We start from the raw sequence: 20,415 nt of genomic DNA, 5'->3' as shown, positions 1-20,415 counted from the left end.
TTTTTTTAAAAGGCTAGATAGTAAATATTTCAGACTTGTGGGCTGAGGAGCAAAATTCAAGGCTATTATGGAGGTATTTAAAGAATTATTTAAAATGGAGAATACATTCTTAGCTCACGGACCCTACAAACAGGGGCTCATACAAACGTAGGACTCACCCCGGGTGTGTAGCCTGCCTGCCACGCCCTGGCTCAGAGCAGCACCTGGCACACGGGAAGACTCAGCAAGTGCCAGCTTTCCTGTCAAAACCAGGGCTCTTCCGCGGCAGGATCACCTCCACGGAGCACAAGTGACAACAGGAAGCAAGGTGCTGGCAGGCCACCTCAGCCAACCTGTTTGTCATGATAAGCTGAGGCTACCAAGAATGGGGAGCGTCCCTGCTCCTCTCCGCTGCCAGGCCTGTCCATCCGCGTCCAGTGCCAGGAGGCGAAGTGGGCAAAGCGCAGATCGTTTTCAGGGAAGCCTCAGGTCAGGTGCCAGCGTCATGGCGCAGAGGCAGGTGGGAGGAGATGCAATGGGCCCACAGGCCCTGGTTTCTGGGCGGGGGTAGCGACACGGGAAGGACAAAGGACCTGTCCCACAACTACCAGTGTTCTGGACTCTGGAGCCCTCTGCCATCTGCCACTTATGGGGGTTGGGAACACCCTGACTCCTGTACCCATAGGAAGCCAGTTCCGCCAGGTCTGCCACCTTCTGTCCTAGCTTACAGCAGCCCTGCCCGGGGCAGCTCCAGACACAGACTCAACCACAGTTTGCGAATTAGAGGGGCCCCGCCATCTATTCCCAAGTGCTTCATTTTACCCACAGGGAGACTGAGGGGCGGGTTGGGAAGAGACTTGCCCAAGATCAGATAGCACATGCAGCAGCCCTGGGATCCGCGCCCTGGGCTCCCGCCGCCCAGGTGAGCGCCTTTTCCCTGATGGTCTTGTACTTGTTTCTGTCTTTGGCACATGATGGAAAATACTGGAGGAGGTGTCCAGTCCAGTTTTTTGATGCTCATCAGGGTGCAGCTGGATCTGACCTGAATACAGCCCTTTGCAGAGTGTGTTTACTTGTTTATAAACATTTCCTGAGCTCCTTCTATGGACTAGGCTCTCTGGTAGGTGCAAAAGATGAAAAAAGAGCCAATTTTTGCTTTCATGGATCTCAACACACAATTCGGTGTAATTATTGTTACTCATTAGATGGTTTGCATGTTTATTCATTCATTCAACAAATGTTATTGATTACGCACTTTGTGTCAGGGACCGCACTACATGCTGGGAATACAGAATTAGCAAATCTCTACCTTTATGGAAATTCTAATCTAGTGGAGGAGATCATCAATAAACAAACACGTATACACAGGAGTATACAGGGAGGTGTTTAACAACTGGTTCTCCAGAAAAAATAGAGAATACCATAATTTGTAGCATTTGGTTCTTTTCTTTGTGTCAATACTCTCCCCATGGCTAATTTCAAGCTTCCAACTTGGCATCACTGAACACCGATTTGGGAGATGCAAGCAATTGGCTCTCGCAAGCTGGTGAGGGGCAGCTGCAGCACAGCATTGCGTAGACACTGAGACAGATGGCAGGCACCTTGAAAGGCAAGAAGCGAGTCAAGAGGATGGAGAGGGATGGAGGGTGTGCTATTTGGATAGGCGAGTCAGGGCAGGCTTTTCTGAGCGGGTGAGATCCGAGCGAGACCTGAATGAGTGAGGAAGCCAGTTATGTAGTGCACATTTAGGAAACAATCATCACAGGCAAAGGGAACAGCACATGCGAAGGCCCTGAGTCAGGAACATGCTTGACATGCTTGGGGAATGGCAAGAAGGCCAGTCTGCAGTGAGGACTGGATTTATGGGAGCACATAGAGGGGTACTTGAATCCAACAGGTATGTGGAGCAGTGGTGGAAAGGGAGAGTGGACGGTCTTCTCGGTGAAGACGTTTGAGGGGAATCTTAAAACATGAGTAAGGGTTACTAGAAAAGTGGGAGTTTGGGCAAAGGCAGAAGGAGACGGGAGTTGTGGGGAGAAAGAATGGTGTGAGCAAAGACACTGAAGGACTACCGGGTGGAACAGAATAATACGGTGAGGGTGTTGGGAGTATGTGGCCATCAAGGCTGCACAGGTGAGCGAGGCCACATCACAAAGGGCCTTGGCACTAATGCTGGTTTTCCATTAAAGGACACATGCACATGCACTTTCAGTTTAGACAGATCACTGAGGCAGGTATTTATGAAGGATACACTCAATGGGGTGACAGCGGAGTCAGAGAAACAACTCTGGAGGCCACTAGTACGGGAGAGAGAGGATGAGGGCCTGGTTTAGGGAGAGAGGAAGGACGCATCTGGAACACTAACCGCATGTCTCTTTAATGATCTCGCCAAGGACCTTCCCACGTCTTTCCTCACATTCACAGTAGCCCTGTGAGGGACGCGGGCTGTGTGGTGTAGCGCTTTAAAGGTGGCTGCAAATCCTGACCCTCCTCCCTTGAATCTGGGCTGGCTGAGTGTCACCTGTATCCAGCAGATTGCAGCGAAATGGACACAAAGACCTGCAAGGCTGAGTGAGAAGCTGCCCCGTGAGAAATCTGGCTGCCCTGAGCCCACCTGTGTGCAGAAGCCCCAGGCAGCACGTGGAGAGGCCACGCGGTGAGAGAGGTGCCCTGCCAGCGCTCCCAGTTCAAATGCTGGACAGGCGAGTGGGAAAGCCACCTTGGATGTCCAGCCCCGCTGAGCCTTCAGATGACTCCGGCCCCAGCCAGCCAACTGCAATGGCCTGAGACCACAAGCAGCAGCCCCCAGCCGAGCCCAGGCAACACAGAACCCTGAGAGGGGATCATTGTTGTCAGCCATTACATTTGGGGATGGTTTGTCTTACAACGATAGACACCAGAACACATGACAGTATCCCCATTTTGGGTGGGGAATCGAGGCTCAGAGAGATTAGGATTACTTGTCCAAAGTCACGTGGCTGATAAGTGGCAAAGCCAGAGCTAACCCCAGGTGTGCTGACCTTCAGATCTGCTGTTTGAACTCTTTCCTGCTGTATCATTACCATCCCTTCTCAGGTCCTGGGCCCAGAAAGGTAGGAGGAGCAGCTGGCATCTGAATCTTTTTGCCAGTCCAACGGGGAAGTCCACTCATGGTGTTAATAGCAGCCCACTTCTCAGGGAGTAAGAGAAGTGTGTCCCCTCCAGAATCCTCATGCCCTGGGGTCCCCTTCCTGGCATATCTCCATGTTTTCCCCCTCTCCATTCAAGCCCAGCTCTCAACCAGGGGCTCTCGTGGGAATAAAGCACATGAACTAAGCATCATCTGGCTGAGTGTTTTTACACAGTGTTCGCTTGTAAAACCTGCACAGCAAGCCTACCAGACAGGAATTGCCACAACTGCTGGGGAACCGAGGCCCCAAGAGGGGAAGGGCATTGCCCTGACTTACATGGCAAGTGAGTTTCAGAACCTGGATTCCAACCCAGGTTTGTCGACTCTACAATCTGCATCCCTTCCACTGGAAAATGGGGCTGATGTTCACTCGACAACACGCGGTTGTCATGTGGTTTGGGGGAGACAAGTCTCGCAGATATGTCAGTGCGGCACCTGGTACATCATAGGTGCTCAATACGTGCCAATTCCCCTCCCCCCTTTCTCCCTCCACCACTGCTCCATCCCAGGGAAATTCATGACCTGCCAAAGGGCAAGAGAAGTTCTTGAGTAGAAAAGTAATGCTCAACATTTATGAAGCTCTCTCTGGGGTAGGCTCATGGATTATTTAATTTGATCCTCACAAATACGTTATGAATTAGGCACTTTTGTTGGTTCCACTTTACAGATAATGAAGTCAAGGCTCAGAGAGATAAGAAACTTGCCCAAGACCACACCGCTAGTGAGTGATGGATTCAGGCTCCAAACCCTGGTCTGCTTAACTCCAAAGTCCACGCTCTTAAACAGTAAAGGCTGCCTTGGCCCTGAACTGGGACTCCTATGCCAAGTGCATGCCTGGCAGGCTGCCTGATGGAGCAGGATGGGCAGGCTGCTTAATGAGTGGACCCAGCGGGGGAAGGAATGAGGTCATATTCCAGGAGGTTGAGACAAGGCAGTCCATACTTCACTTCAGAAGATTCGCTCTCATGGAAAAAAACTAGCAGGGTTGGATACCTGTGCCAAAAGAGAAAACTGGATGCACGAAAGGGATATGAGGACTGAGCACAGGACTCAACCCCCTAGAGCCACAGGCTTAAAGGTGACCAATTACCCAGACTCCCATGAGCCAGGGCCCCGAATCAGAAGCCACTGGCATTGCCTTCCAAGGACTCGTTCATGTCCTGCCCTCTTCCCATTCCCATTTCTAAACTCCAGCGAGGCAACTGGCCTGTCCTTCAGGCTTTCCCTGCTCTGTGTCTGTGCCATGAGCCCTTATCGTATTATTAATTCATTTATTTCAGAAATTGTTCTAGCACCTACTTTGTGGCAGGCACTGTGCTAGGAATAGGGAACTGGGTGTGCTCATCGCCCCCTTGGAACTTACAGTCTACTGAGGAAGCCAGGCCTTAAACTAGAAATGAACATTATGAATAGAAGAAGCACAGGGCGCTGTAGGAACTAACATCCTTCATTTCTTCCTTCCCTCCTCTGACCTTCTCTTCCTCCCACAAATACTTCTTAAGCACCTTCTGTGTGTCAGGTCTGGTCTCAGTGAGGGTGATAAAGCAATGAACCAGAGAGACAGGATTCCTGCCTCCTTGGAACTTATATTCCAGTAATAATCAGGGTATTTGATCCAGGACAAGAACAACTTATAAAAGAACTTGTAAGCCATACTCAAGAGTGAATTTTATCTGGTTGGTAAAAGAGAACCCCATAGTGACTTTAGACAAGAGAATGGTCTGAGCAGATTTGTTTCAGAAAAATCACACTGGAAAACATGTAGAGGATGAGTGGAAGAGGGTGAGACTGGTGCCAGAGGGTCAGATGGAGGCTACTGGGATAGCATGGGAGACGTGATGATGCCCTAGACCAAGCAGGGGTGATGGGAAGGAAAGATAACCCCACAGTCATACCATACAGGGTGAGCCAGCGACGCCGGCACCCTGGACAGTATGGCAAAGCGGCATCTCTTCAAACAGATATTTTAAAAATGGACACATCTATTTAGGGGGCATGGAGAAAAACAAAGCATCTATTATTAAAATTGAATGCCCGTTTCTTTTTGTTTATTATGGACAGTGGAGATGACATGTCAAATCATTGGGAATCATCTTGTATTTCACAATTTCTCTGTCACTTGCAGCTGTGTAGCAAACTGAGCCACCATGTGAGAAGTTCAGCTCCTCCGCTGGAGAGACCACAAGGAGAGGGCCCACACAACGAGGGAGAGGCGCCCACCTGAGCCCAGCCCCCAGTATCGCTAGGGTGCCAATCATGTGAGTGATGACATCCTAGGACCCTCGGACCAGCCTGGCTGCCAGCCAAATACCGCTGAGTGACCCCAGCCCAAGCCATGTGATGCTGAAGCATCTCTCAGCTGGGTCCTGCCTGAATTCATGACCCGTAAATTGGGAGATACAATAAAATGACTGTATCTTCAAGCCACTAAGTTTGGGGTCATTTGTTGTATAGCAATAGACAAACAGAACAGCCCCATTAGTTTACACTCAAGGAACATGAAAGTGGGGAAGCCCCAGCACAGCTGAAACCTCTTCGTGTGATCCTAGAGGCTACATCCACTCCGCGCCAGCAGATGGGTCTGCGCAAGCCTGGGACCACCATCTCCTCTCCGGGAGGCCCCTGAGTCATGAGCAGAGGCTCCTGGGGACGCCAGGGAAGAATGTGTCATGGGTATCTAGCCTCTTCTTCTCCCTCCCTGGGTGGGAAAGAAAACACGTGTCCCGACTGCCATTGGCAGTCACCATTCGAACACAAGGGAACCAGACTTAGCATGAGGCCGGTGCTATGGAGGACAGCGAGGAGAGACAGAATGGAACCGAGGAACAGAATGATGCCCTCAAGCCTCTGAATCCACCCACCCTGAAGCCCACCCTGCTGTTGACACCTTCTACGTGAACTAATTCGTTTGCTTCCAGCTTAAGCCAGTTTGTGCCCGATCTGTTTCTTACTGCCCAGGGCAACTGATCAATGGTAAAGTTCTTTTCTCTGAAATATGGACATTTGGTTTCTAATTTCGATTTCTTCAGTTCCAGTTCATCTTGAGATCAACCCATGCTCACTTGCTGTCTTTAAAGTCCTAGAATGGAGAAGGGGGGAGATAATTTTAATGCAGCTGTCATTTAAACCATAAATTTGACTAACTACATAAAATCCATGAAAGCGATGTCTCTAAAGAGTAAAAGAATGCTACAAGTGAATATTAATAACGATAATTATAAGAAGGATAATGAATACCATTGAGGAGTTATAATATGCCAAGCACAGTTTTAAATGCTATATGGATTACCTCCTTTAATTCCCACAGGAATTCCACATGGTTATATTTTAGTCTCCACTTTACAGAGTAGAAGCTGAGACAGGGAGAAATTAGGTCAATTTTCCTAGGTCACACAGCAGCATGTGGTGGATTTGGAATTTAAACTGAGAAAGTCTGACTCCAGAGCTCTATTCTGAATGATTTATCTAAACCAAGAAAGTAGTACCAAAGAAAGTAGCAGCACTGAAAGAAAAAATAAAAGGTTTCATAGATTAGTTAATTACAAAGGAGGATTCATGGGTGGGGTGAATTTGGGGGTGAATGGATCAATCATGAGATCAAGCAAGAATGAGGCACAAGAGGACCTTTAGCATCTTACATGCCACAACCACTGTTTATTGATGTTTTATAAATAGCTATGTTACAGATTTACATATATATATATATACACACATATATATGTACACATACATATTATGAATTTCTTATGAATACCTCTTTTCCATGTGACCTTGATCTTGACCACAGTAGTGTATCTTTTGGAGAAGTGTGACCCTAGACAACAGATGTTAAAACCAAGCTCTGTGGCAGGTGGCTCCCCCTTGACCAGCCCCAGTTTCTCCCCTGGGCTTTGATCCCCCGTCACTGACCTTGCTGTTAACAACGTCAATGGTAAAGCCAGTTCTTTGGAGCCAGAGGCAGAGGGGCTGGAAATCCCGAAGTGGGCTCTACATTCATTTGAGACAAGACTTTAGTCCATCCAGTGTCACTGGTCCGTCTATCCAGAGGAAAGGAGCTTCTGACAGACTGATTTTGTGCCAGAGCCTTAGCATTACTGTGCCAAACATGTAGCTGCCTTTCAGTCCCTTTCTTCAGAAAAGTAAAACTTTTCAGTATTAGGGCTAGGCTTCCACACAGATCCAACCCTCACAGGCGAACAAGTTGTCAGGTCAAATCCTTGGAGAAGTAAGTCTGTTTTCAAAACACATCCATCCAAGAGCTGTAAGGGAAATGTTCCTTCTCTGAGATTCAGTCTGCTCTGAGAACTGGGCAGTGGGCAACCTCTGAACAAAGACCACTCCTGCGTCTTTTAGGCTTCTGAGCATCTCATTCATCTCCAGCCTCCTCAAAGTCAAGTACCTGGGAATGATGCTCCTTACTGGAGTCAGTGAATGGGAAGTGTCATTCTCTCAGGAGAATTTGGTTCCATTAAAGGCTGCTGAAGAAAATGTGATGGACATTTCCAGAAGGTATGCAGGCCTGCCATACTTCAAACTTAACATTGTATCCACTCCTGCAAAACAAATCAGAGACTGTCACTCCCTCCCATGTCGGAGGAACTTTCCTCCAATTGATGTCTGTACTTGTCTTACTACAAGCTGTTCTATAATACTCCCATCCTCTCCTGCGTGCATTTATTTATTTATTCATTCAGCACACTCATTTATTTTATATAAAGAGACTATAATGTGCCATGCACTAGGCAAGCTATTGAGGATACAAAGAGTAATCAGGATAGATAAAATCTCTGCCATCATGAAGCTTAGCAGGGAGACGGACACGTTCTCAGAGTAGGAGGATGGTGACTGTGTAATTTGTAATGGGAATCACAGAGTGGTATGGATATTTCCAGCAAGGAGTGGGATGAGATGGGGCATCTAAATAGACTGGGGGTCAGGGCATGCCTTCTTACGCAGGTGAAGTCTGACTCCAGACCTGAAGGATGAGTAATACTGGGCCAGGTTCCAGGCTACGGCAGACGTGGTCTTTTGGCACTCAATATCACCTCCAACCTCCTTCCAGAATGTGTAGACTGGAAAGCTAAAAAACACATTTCCCAGGTTTCCATGTAGGACAGGTTCTGGACGTGAATTCGCTCCATCAGTCAGAGGCACTCGTTCAGGATTCAGAAGACGGAAGTGATCAAGTGGCTTCGCCTCCCTCCTTCTGTGACTTTTACTGGTGAATAAACAGGAGATCTGCCTTTCCTGAGGCACCTCTTGACCGTGGTGACTTCCTGGTCGTTTAGCTTCTAGATTGTGGCTGTTTGCCAATTTGAGTGGTTTCCGAATCCTGGAAGACAGCAGCTGCAGGGGCAGCTTCCCAGGTTGGCTGCCAGCGCCCTGATGGCAGAAGAGGCAAAAATTCCTCCAGTGGCCAAGCCGCCGAGGCTCTCGAGGTTCTCTTTAGTCTTCTTTTCCAGGCCTGACACTGCTTCCAGAGCTGTGCAATATCCTTAATAAGTCCCCTTCTGCTTAAGCTAACTGGAGCGAATTCTGATTCCTGCAGCTGAGCCCTAAACACCTCATAGACCATAGGAACCACATCCATGAATGTCTGCTAGGAGGAAAGCTCATGGCATTCCGAGGGTGGCCAGTGTGGCTGGGGTAAAGCCGTTCAAGGGCAGGAGGACTAGAGGGGCAAGAAAATGCTAGATCATGGAATGCCCTATGAATTAGGCTGAAAATCTTTATCGAAGGGCAACTGAAATGTTTCAAGCAGTTTAACCTCCAGACCAGATTTGCAGTTTTCAAAGACACTGCCTACTAAGTGGAGAACTGACTGAGGGCCAGGAGTGGACACAGCAACAAAGGTTGGAATCCATTGCGTCAGTCCTGGATGTAAAATATACCTCACCTGTCAACACTCAGTTCCATGCTGAAATACTGGCAGCTAAAAGAAGAGATTCTTAAATTTATTTTTGTCAGAATTAAATCTTTCTTCCTCCCTTTTCTATTTTATTCCAAATAGAGTGTAACCATTATTCCGACCATCAGTGTACAATATTTCTTGGCTAGGTTGTTGTGTCTTTCAACTGAAGGTCACAGTCCTTGTCATGAGACCCTCGTCACATAGTTTGTTCTCTCTCCCTCCTTCCCTTCCCTCTCTCTTGCTCTCTCCATGTACCCCTTTTACAGTATCTGCTCCCTTTCCTGTCCCTTCATCCACAGAGTGGTAATGTCTCTGGAGCTGTGATTAGCTCTGGGTCCCATGCTACCCCTTGTTCCCTCCTAGTTTCCCTACATCCTGCTGAAATCTTTGTAAATAGTCCTTTGATTAAGCTCTCTTCAAGTTACCTAATTTGAGTATGCCATCTGTTTCCTGCTGGGACCTGAATGAATACACCGGGTCATTTGTCTTGTAGAATTTTCCTACATTCTGGGTTCGGGTGATCATCTCTTTGTGATGTCATCCTCCACATTTCCTGTCAACTGGTAGACCTAGAGCCTTGATGAGATTCAGATTCAAGTTTTTTGGGGGGGTGGGCAACACAGTTTCGTAGGTGGCTGCTGAATACTCCCTATAGCATCACATTAGGAGCCACATAATGTCTGGTTATCCAAATTTTGCTGCAGTTAAGATTGACCTGTGAGTTCAGGTGTTTTCCATTGATCCATTATAAAGTTCCCCATCAATTTTTCACTTAATGATGTTTTGCAGCCATTGGTGATTGTTGACTAGATCCATTATTTTATTAGGGAGCTGCAAAATGGTGATTTTCCAATACTACCCTTCTTTCTGCAGTTATTAGCTGAGATTCTTCAATAAAGAAGAACTTTCCCTCATCAACCAAGGGATTACTTTCAAGAGGCTCTCTCTTCGGCTTTCTGCAGTTTCATTACCACGTGACTAGATACGACTGGATACAAGGACCTCAGAACGCTTTCACTCTATGGTCCACTCAAACATAGATGCTGTTGTCATCGGGTATTTTTATTCTCTATATTATTGTTTTCATTTCAACGTTCATTTAAATAGATTGCGAAAGATATTACGTACAAATGTGTCTTTTTCTTTACTCTTCATCCTTCTCTACATCTCTGGTTTATAATCTAGGATTAGATCACCCTTTACAATTTCTAATCCTAAATTTCTTGGCTACAGTGTGGACATATGCTATTTTCCCATGGAGGGCAAAAATATGTCTGATCAGGCTCCAAGACTCCATTGATTTTCCTCATTCTTTTATTTGCCTTTTAGTGGCTTTATCCAAGCCACCTTAAATGGGATTTCCTTCGTCTCCCTTCTGTAACAACCAGAGAATGCTGAAAACGCCCAGGCTGGCATTTCCAGAGCACTGTAGGTGTTCAGTAAGTACTTCCTGTTTATTTTGTTTACCATCCTTCCTCAGCGGACTGTCTCTGGGATCTTAGGCTCAGGTACAAGCCTGCGTGCCTTTGACCATTGTATCAGTTAAGACTTATGTTAACTGCAAAGAGCAAAAGAACTCAACCAAGTTTTACAATTAACAGACGAGAAGTAGAAGGAATAAAAAAAGAGGAAGTGGCAGCACCATTTCAGGAATGTCATCTTTGCCGAGAAATCACCGTTAGTCTTTGGTTTACATCTTATTCGCTGCAACTGTCAAATGGCCGCCTCAATCTGAATGAGAGGCCGGCAAGTGTGCATCTATTTCTCAGTTGTGCACTTTGCTACTCTAAACAAATTGCAGTTCTGGTACCATTGACTTTGGGTTGGCAACCTCTTCCATGTTTTTCCAGGTTATCTCAAAAGAAATTCTAATTCTTCAGTTTAATAAGCAATTTCTTGGACGACTAGTAAAAACACTTCAAAATGGTAGAAGAGGCAAATTTTATCTTATATATATTTTGACACACACACACATACCAGACTCAGAAACCAAAAGTGTAAACACCATGTGGCAAATGCAAAGACAGAAGGAGGGACAGGGTGTTGCGGTGCACAGAGAATCATCTACAGTGCCTAGGCATTGGATCCTGGCTCGGCCACCATCTCTGTTGGGGCTACTGGGAAGCAGACAATGAGACACAGTGAGGACCAAGAGGGTTTATGGAGGAAAGGAGTGAGCAGGACTGGGCAGAGGAAACTGCTAGCTGTGAAACAGGTTGATGAAGTCTCTTAGCCCAAAGGGCAGCTGGAGGAGAGAGCCCATTGGAGGAGTCCCACTCTGGGTGGAGATGCCGAGGCCCTTGTGCCATCACCTTGCTCGGTCATTGTCTGGGACTGCACTGAGAAGGCTGAGGGCGCCTGAAAGAATGAACCGGAGGCTGTCAGCCCATCACCTCCACTCAGCTGGGCGAGGAGTCCTTTCAAGAGGGATAAATGCAGCACATCTCTGCGTCTGCCACAAGCACTGTTAGCTGTGTGATCTTGTGGATTTATAACTCCTGTGTTTCAGTTTTCTCATTTGCAAAATAAATATTATAACAATAATAGCAACCTGGTTGTTGGGACAATTATATGAGCCAATTAACACGTAGTGCTTAGAACAGGGGCCGGTTCATGGTAGGTGCTCATTAAGTGTTGGCTATTATCAGTTGCCATACTAACATGGAATGTGCATCATGAAATAAACACAAAAAATAAGTTACAAAGCCTATGCTACAATAAATATAAGTAGAAGGTCTGGTATTTTCTGGACCTCAACTGATTATCTTCTGCATTCCATTCTTAGACTGCTGGTTTGAGCAAGCAATGACAGTGACTGTGGCTAAGGTGATGGCAGGGGGTCTAGTAAGTTGTGAACAGATTCAAATGCATTTTAAAATGTTAGGACTTGCAACAGAGTGGTCACAGGATGGAAGGAATGGATGGAAGGAGGAGTCAAGGCCACTCCCAGGCATCTGGCTTGATGGGTTGTATGGACGGTACTGTCGCTAAGGTGGAAAGACAGGATGGGAGGGGGAGCTGGGGGCCAATCAAGACTTTTCTTTGAACCCGCAGGATATCTGTGAGGCAGTGGAGAAGCCAAGGAGGCGGCGGGCGGTGAGGCCTGAGGTGAGATTGGGCTGGAGACGTAAGTTTGGGAGTCACTATCACAAGGATGGTGTTCAAGTCCACAGGAATGGCACGGTCACTGGGAGGGAGAAGAGAACCAGCCTCCTCCTTCTCCCCCACCTCTCAAACCCAGCCAAGCTCCGGCTCTCCCTCACTGTCTTTTGCTTCCACTTCTCTTCTTCACCCTCAGCCTGGCTGCAACTACTCCGTCATCAGCTCTCACCTAGATGATGACTCCAGCCTCTTTGGTTGGTGTTCCATGCTCTTATTTTGTTTTCCAGCTTACCTCTCTGGCTCATTCCTTTATGATCTCTACTGTGTACTTTACAGTCTAATATCAAATTCCCTGTAAGTCCCCAAATGCTCCCTACCATCTCATGCCTTGAAACCTCAATGGCTTCTCTTCACATTCAGAACAAAATCCAGACTTCTAATCATGGCCTGCAAGGTTCTGTCTGATTTGGTCCTGGATACCTTTCCAACCTAATTTCCTGCCTCCCTTTCCTTCCCCTTCCAGCTCCGGCCACTTGGACTTCCTGGCTGCTCCTTGAACTTGTCAAGGAAACTCCAGACTGAGGACTTTTGCCCTTGCTGTTCCCTCTCCCTCAAATGTTGTTCCTCCAGATGGTCACATGATTAACGCTCTCATTTCCAATGATCTCCATTCAAATCTCACCTCATCAGAGGCCTCCCCTCTCACCCTATTCAAAATAGCCTCTGGCCCCTTTCTCACCTCCCACTCTGGCCTCCCTCTGTCTCCTTACTCAGCTTTATTTTTTCTTCATTGATTTATCACTATCTGATATTATATTACATATTTATCCTCCTGTATTTTTACCATCTCTTTTTCTCCTATTAGAATTTACATTCCATAAAGGCAGGGCTCTCATTCACTGCTGCATTTCCATTGCTTAGATCAGTTTTTGAATTTAGCAGGTACCCAAAAAGTATTAGTTAAACGAATAAATGAATAAATAAACACAGGAAGGAATGCCACGATTCCTGTCTGTCCTTTGCCACCTGGTCAGCTCCCACTGATCCTAAAGAGTCAGGTCAGGCACCAGCTCCTCTGGCAAATCTTCCCTGACTGTCTGCCCAGGCTGGGCAAGTGCCCTTTGCTCCTCCCCTGGGCTGGCCTCTGTCACAGCCCTGCTAACCTCACTCTGGGATCGGGGCAGCGCCTCCACCCCAATCTCTCGGCTTCTTGAGGGCAGAAAAATCTTCTTCATCTACCTCTCCAGGGCCTGACAGAAAGAAGGCATTCAGTAAATGTTTGTGGGATGAGTAAAAGAGTGAATAAACGAAAGAATAATAGCAGAAAATTAAAAATTTCCACACAACTCTGACGTGGAAAATAACATAATTTTCTTTGGCAATAACTGATCTTACTTTGCTCTTGCATCCGCATTCCTACTGATGGTGGAAAATAATCCTTAAACTTGCCACTTAAAGGCAACTCAGTTTGTTTTGGACTCATGCAGTCTTTTTCTGCCAAATTCAGCTGCCTTAGGGTTGATAATTTAAACTCAAGCCCTCTATCAATACTGTTTCTCTCTTCATTCAAAAGGCTCTCCCTTGCCGTCTTTCCCAAGATGGCGGCTGGGTGCAGGCATGAGTTTCATGCATCCACATGGTGATGGAGGTGGCAGGGAAAAGAGTACGAATGTGGATAGACCCTGGTCCAAGAGCTCCACAGTTCTCAGTGTACTCCAGCGGGCTGGCAGGTTTAGCTCGGTCGCTGGGTCCTCTGAGGATGTCTATGAGGCGTTCATAATACTTGTGGTCTTCCAGGTGTCATCCATCCATCCATGGTCCCTGATGCTAAAGGCTTTTTCCTCTAGTTGCGAGGTGCCTGTAACTTTTAGCTCTTGACCCCACCGCTGGGGCTTCCAGGAATGCTCTGTTTCTCGATCTAGCCCAAGCTGGTGTGCAGCCTTTGTGACATTGCCCTTATACCCCCTCCTTAGCTATTACCACGCTGTGTTGGACATGGTGCCATAATGAACCTAGGACTTGAAATTTCCCAGAGCCAGACCCTGAGAAACAAGAAGCAAACTATTATGACTGTTGTCCCCAAACCTCTCTCACAAAACAGCTCCTGCTACAGAGAGCGCAGCCCTCTGTGTCCACTGCCCCGAACTCTGAGGCCAGAAGAGCTTTCTATTACCCACTTCTGACTGGATAGATAGGCTTTTATTTCTTATCTTCTTTCTTTTGTATTCTATAGCTTTTTCCGTTCCAGGTGTTTTCCTCTCTTATCTGACTTGGGCAATAAGTAGCACAGCCCAAGCATACGGTGTAGGGATGGGGGAGATTCAGGAGAAAGGAAACAACACTGGAGATATTCTATTCAGATGCTGGATGGATGGACGGGTAAACGTACAGTATGTGTACTAGATGACTTGTCCCATGTCATCAGGTCCCTAGACAGAGTTCAGGACTCCAAGCCCGAACTTCTGACCACTCTTCTTTCCATTATGTGTTCAAAATCCAGTTCCCCAACTTCCCAACTTTCCCAAATGCCATTCACTCTGAAAAGCTTTCTCAGAGGGTAATGTCGACGAAAATAATCCATAACCAATCTATAAATGAAAATTTGGGTGAGTTTATTCTGAGCTTAAATCTGAGGATTATAACCCGGGAGAGTCTTTCCACAAAGGAACAGAGCACTCCAAAGAAGTGGGGGTATAAGGGTGGTTATATACCCTCAAAGAGTATGTTTCACACATGATTGAAATGTCCCTTTTACAATAGTCACGAGGCTGCTCTGTCAGCACAGCGATTGATGGAAACAGCAGATAGGCCTGCTGTCTCAGTGAACCCCACAGGCTGGCAGGTCTGTTGCCTTGAGCTGGGCTGTCACAGATGAGCGCTGCAATCAGTTCCCAGCCTAAAGAAAGATGCTTAATCTTTAAGGAGATGCCAATGTTGGGAGGGGGAGGGAAGTTGCACCTTTATCTCAAAATGTCTAAGCAGACATACAATGCATGCTCAATGGCCACAGTCAGCCCCTTTTGGAAAAACAAAGTCAGGCCGAATTAGGTTTATACCAAATGGCTTCCTCATATACTCCAATATATCCTATTGCTTGCCATTTTTATTTGTCAGTAACTATGTGCCTTGGAATCTGAGCTGTTCAGACGTCAGGATACACTCTCCAAGGTGCACAAAGCCGTAATTTGTCCTGTGGGTTTCCCAGTGCCGAGGGGTCTGTAGACATGGCTAATTAAAAGCCATATTACAACCACAGAAAATGACAAGGCAGCAGCTTGATTAGATTCTCACTGTGAAATTCTACTTTTTTTCCCTACGTTTTTGCCCAAGAGGTCTGTTTTTATACATGTCAATTCTCTCTTCTCTTAAATCTTTTTTTTGGTGAGGAAGATTGGCCCTAAGCTAACATCTGTTGCTATTCTTCCTCTTTTTGCTTGAGGAAGATTGTTGCTAAGCTAACATCTGTGCTAACATTTCTCTATTTTGTATGTGGGACGCCGCCACAGCATGGCTTGATAAGAAGGTCTGCCCCCAGGATCCAAACCCATGAACCCCAGGACGCTGAAGTGGAGCACACGAACTTAACACTACACTACCAGACTGGTCCTGCTTCCCTTAAATCTTGACATCTGTATCCAAATGCTTAATCAACATTGGATGTCTACTCGGCATTTCAAACTTAACGTGTCCCCAAATGAACTCCTGATTTGCAACCTCAGGCACTCTCCTCCCCTAATCCTCTCCATCTGGCAAGAGATTCTTCCAAATCTTGGAATCGTCCACGACTCTACTCTTTTCCTAATACCTCACATTCACTCCATCAGCAAATATCATCACCTGTATCTTGGCCATATCTTCAGAACCGGAGCTTCTCATCACCTCCAAAGCTACCGCCTTTGCCCAAACCACCACCGGCTTTGCCTGGGCTATTTCGAAAGCTTCTAACCGGTCTCTCTGGTCCCACTCGTGCCCACTCTGTTACTGCATGTGTGTGAGGATATATACATATTCATTTACTCTAACAGAGACCCAAATAAACAGTGGCTTAAACAAGACAGGGTTTGTTTCTCACTCATGTAGCTGCAGGGCGGAAGGAGCTCAGGACTTGTGGGGCAGTCCCATGGCATCAGGCTCCTTGTTTTCATGGCCCCACCCTCCCTAGGGTGTTTCCTTTGCTCGCATGACCCCATTGCTCACCGCTCAAGTCTGCATTCTGTCCAGTTGGCAGGAAGAAATGGAGAAGGGGAGGGCATGCCCTCTTACTCTAACTGCACAGCCCACAAACTGTACCCACCATTCCATTTATACCCCCTGGTCAAAATACAGCCAAACAGCCACATCCAGCTACCTGGGGGATTGGGAAATGCAGGTTTGTTCTGTGCAGCCAGGTGTCCAGCTGAAACTCAGGGCTCTGCTGCTACAGAGAAAGGACTAGGGTTTCTGTCATACACATGCTCCCATGGCCTGTTTCCCCGACAGCAAAACAGTGATCAGGTCCTGTCACTCAGTAAACAACTTCACTGCACTCAATAAATACTTGTTTAGTGTCTCAATGAATAAATCCCAAGACATGAAAATCAGGCCTGGATCATAGCCTGTCCTAACTGTAAGGACTGCAGAGATTATTCAGCACAAGGATTTTTGGAGACTATTCAGCATAAGGATTTTCAAAATTATTTTATATATATATATACATTTACAGAAGGTCTCGTGAGGAAGCTTGTTTGTGAAATGGATAAAAGGTTGGCTGCTCTGTTGAAATCAGGGCAGCACAGGCATCGGTTTGCTTTCTCTTTCCTGTTGACTGGGGATACCTAAGGTTACTGTGAATATTCAACAGGATGGCCTTTCGACCTGCTGTGAAAAGAAGTTAATCTCGTCAATTTGCTGTTTTCCTAACCTGAGGGGTAACTCAAGTGTCACTAGGATTTATGAGCCAGTTTTATAGAAGAAAGAGAAGGCCTTCAGGACCACCAGGGAACCAGCCCCCGGCTGCCAGGGGGTGAGACTGCCCAGGGGCTTATTGGGAGTGACCCCTTTGTTTCTCTCAAACTCCTCCTGCCACACCCTGTAGCTCTGTGAAACTCCCTGCCTTCTTCTCTTGTTAAGGCAGATTTGAGAGAACCCCTGCTCTGCCTTCTCATCTTGGCCAATTAAATAAACCTTTCTCCATCTCTAAGCACGGAGGTCTCAGTGTTTGGCCTGCTGCGCAGTGGGCACACGGACTCGAGCCTAGGAGGTTCGGTACCACCGTCTCAGCCGGAATCCAGCACAGACGCAGACTGACAGCCCCAAAACTCTTTGGACTGCACTGTGAAACAACTGATTCCAGCAGAACATCTTCACTTTCCAGAGGGGGAAACTGAGGCCCAGGGACAATAGGAATCGCCACTTACTGAGGGCCTCCTTTGTGTAGGGTGCTGAGGTAAGCGGTACTTCACACACACAAGCTAACTTTCCCAAAGTCGCACTGCAAGTGAGTCCAGCTGAGGCTGGAGGCCAAGGCTGCCGTCTCCGGCTCAGTGCCCTCCGCTGGAGTGCTGAGCTCCCGCCAGCAGAGGAAAGCCCCCTGGGCTGGCCGCTCGCCCCGGGGTGTGTACAGGCCAGCAGGGGCTCCAGATGACTGAGTCTTGTAACAGCCGCAAGCCCTCTTTAAAGAAAGTACTGTACCCGGGTCTCAGCACCTCCAGACTGGCAGTGAGGTTTTCAATTTGGGGGAAGAGGTGGAGAAAGAGAGCATTGCGAGGAGCCCTTCCCCTGAACTAAACTAGTTCTGAAAACTTGGGCAAGTCTCTCCGTTACGTGGGTAGTAATATCTACTTTGAGGGGTCGTGTGAAGATCAGAATGAGACAAGGTCTGCAGACTGCAGCAGAGGGGGCTTTCTGAGTGGACAGCAGGTGGTGCCGCACTCTCGTACCCTAGGGACTCAGCAGCTGGGGTGGAGACAGGGCAAGAAGGAGCCGAGAATCCCAGGTGCCGGGCAAAGAACCGGAGGGGCGATGCAAGTTGTGCGTGCCCAGGAGGCCCCAGAGCTCAGGCAGCAGGAGAGGCCTCCCGCAGGAGGTCACAGTGACGCCCACCAGTGACGGAACCCAGAGAGGCTGGGAGTCCTTAGGAGGAACTCTGGGATAATCTAGACACAGTGAAGGACAGGGCTTCGCAGATGTAAATGGGCATTTGAATCAGCTGGGGATCTTGCTGCGAGGCAGATTCTGGCCAGGAAGCCTGAGGCAGGGCCTGAGTGCTCCTTTTTAACACACTTCCAGGTGATGCTGAAGCTGCTGGTTCTGGTAACACTTTAAGTGACAAGTATATGGGAAAAAGAGGCCCCGTTGGTGCAGGAGTCAGGCTGGCTTGAAGTCCAGCCTCTCCTCACCCCCTCCCCCAGCAGGGACCTCAGGCAGGACCTCCGCCCTTCATCAATGGGCATAACATCGCCAACTTGGCACCCAGACCTCTGACATCCAGGATTCACCCCTGCCCCGGGACACAGTTGGTGCAGGATGGGGCGCCTGAGAGCAGGGGCAGGGACCCGCTTCTCTCTACTTCTCCACCTGCCCAGATCCCACTCACTTCCTCCTACTGCCTGTTTGTTCCGCTTCATTATCCTCGCTTCACGGCTCTGAAAACAGACGTAATGCTGCCTTTCAGGTTTGTTAAGGGGATTAAGCGAGATACCAGCGTTCTCAGAAGCGGTTAGACCCCGCCCCCAGCTGCCCTTTCGACCCGCCCCGCCCCCGCCTGGGGTTTGCTCTTTGCTCTCTCATGGGACCCCAGTGCCACCCACTAAGAGAGGGGCTCTAGGCATCCCTTCAGGGCTCGGACAGCGCAGGGCACCGGGCGCAGCCTCGCTGGGCACACCAGAGAGGACACGAAGCTCGGCTGGCGTCGCCCGGTCCTCACCCGCTGCAGGGCTTGGCCGCGGGCCGCAGCCCACTTCCCTCGGGTCTGTCCATCTCTGCGACCCGGGAGTCACCCGGGGCCAAGGCTCAGGATCACACGGCTGACAAGGGGCACGATTCAAAGCCAGCCCCAGAGGTTGTCTCCGTGTTGCAGCAGTGAGCCCTCCGGCTCGGGGTAGGGGGGAGCCGTGGTCCTGTGGTTTGGGGGGGGGGGTCTGTCGATCCCCTCACTGGACTGACGGGCGAGCCTGGAGGCAAACCAGGCTGCGCAGGGCTGCCCCGGGCGTGGCCTGGGCCTCATGACCTCACCTAGGAAACGGCGTCTAAAGCTACCTGCCACACAGGGTTGTCGTGGGGAGAGGTGCCAACGCGCTTCTCCAGGGCCCAGCGCACAGGCGCCCGAAGAGACCTCGGTCTAATTACCCATCACAGTCGAACCCGCTCTCTCTCCCACCTCCTCGACGCGCAGCCTCCGAGGAGGGTCTTAGCTATGACGAACCTCGTCTTCCTCCTCTGTAGATGAGGGGACACCTCCATCGGCTTTTGTAAAGAGTGAACAAACATAGGAGAAAGGGTGGAGCTGGTCACAGGGAACATTTCTTGCTGACATCTGTCTGGTGTTTCCTTCCCGTAAAGGGCAAATTAGCGCGGCCTCTGTGTTCCGGACCTCTCTCCCCCATCAGCACCTTCTGCCCCTGGGGGCGGGGCCCTTTCTCTCGGGGTCGATCTGGGAGGTTGACTGGACAAGCGAGGAACAACTCCCCGCCCCCCACTCCCCACCCCCCACCGGGGAGCACGCTCCGCTGCGCTTCAGCCACCCCCTCCCGGCCCCTAGGGCCCCTCACCTGGGTGGGCATCTGCCTACTGCTGTGGCTCCCTGGCAGCCCCATTTGGTCCTCAGCTAAGCTACATCCTCCAACAGAGCCTCCAGCACTCCTAAAGGTCGTATTCGGTCTGTGTCTTTACTCCTGAATTATTTCTTAAATCGTTCAGAAGTGACATTTATTGGGACCCTCCTTGGAAAGACCCAATAAAGAAAATGTTTCTTCAGTCAGCCTTTTACTTCGCATTTATTGGACTCTATTATGTACCAGGAACTGAGCTAGGGATTAAGAAGGAAATGAGACGATCCTGGCGCCTCTGAAGCCCACCATTCACTGTAGGGAAGGTGGAAGACAGCCTCATCTACAGTGGCAGCACAGTGTGTGAAGTGGTAGGACAGAGACATTTATAGGATGCCAGCAGGGCACATAGGACGGTGCCTAACGCAACCAGGAGAATCTGGAGAGACTGCCTGGAGGAGACGATGTCTAAACTGAATTTAAAAGATGAGTATCCGTGTGTGTACAAT

General features: G+C 48.6%; 3 long non-coding RNA genes across 6 annotated transcripts; 1 reads left to right on the top strand and 2 right to left on the bottom strand.

Annotated features, from left to right (window-relative positions):
* Positions 1–5,168: 5,168 nt before the first annotated feature.
* LOC139081878 (uncharacterized) lies at positions 5,169–19,852 on the bottom strand. Of its 2 annotated transcripts, XR_011537323.1 has the most exons (3): positions 19,564–19,775; positions 18,736–18,784; positions 16,820–17,018 (listed from the first exon to the last, which is right to left on the bottom strand). It is a non-coding gene; the product is annotated as an uncharacterized lncRNA (long non-coding RNA). The 2 variants fall into 2 exon arrangements; XR_011537322.1 differs by lacking the exons at positions 16,820–17,018; positions 18,736–18,784 and adding an exon at positions 5,169–6,227 and having other exon boundaries at positions 19,564–19,852.
* On the bottom strand, positions 6,774–9,568 carry LOC139081877 (uncharacterized). Of its 2 annotated transcripts, none has more exons than XR_011537319.1 (2): positions 9,485–9,568; positions 6,774–7,701 (listed from the first exon to the last, which is right to left on the bottom strand). It is a non-coding gene; the product is annotated as an uncharacterized lncRNA (long non-coding RNA). The 2 variants fall into 2 exon arrangements; XR_011537318.1 differs by having other exon boundaries at positions 8,124–9,550.
* Positions 9,615–16,831, top strand: LOC103545061 (uncharacterized). 2 transcript variants are annotated; one of them, XR_011537320.1, is made up of 5 exons: positions 9,615–9,776; positions 9,933–10,115; positions 10,389–10,498; positions 12,114–12,167; positions 15,668–16,831. It is a non-coding gene; the product is annotated as an uncharacterized lncRNA (long non-coding RNA). The 2 variants fall into 2 exon arrangements; XR_011537321.1 differs by lacking the exon at positions 15,668–16,831 and adding an exon at positions 12,685–13,163 and having other exon boundaries at positions 9,625–9,776.
* Positions 19,853–20,415: the final 563 nt, after the last annotated feature.

The sequence above is a fragment of the Equus przewalskii genome, chromosome 2 (genome assembly GCF_037783145.1).
Source record: "Equus przewalskii isolate Varuska chromosome 2, EquPr2, whole genome shotgun sequence".
Taxonomy (NCBI): domain Eukaryota; kingdom Metazoa; phylum Chordata; class Mammalia; order Perissodactyla; family Equidae; genus Equus; species Equus przewalskii.
Note: the sequence above shows the minus strand (reverse complement) of the source record. Positions and strands in the feature narration are given on the sequence as shown.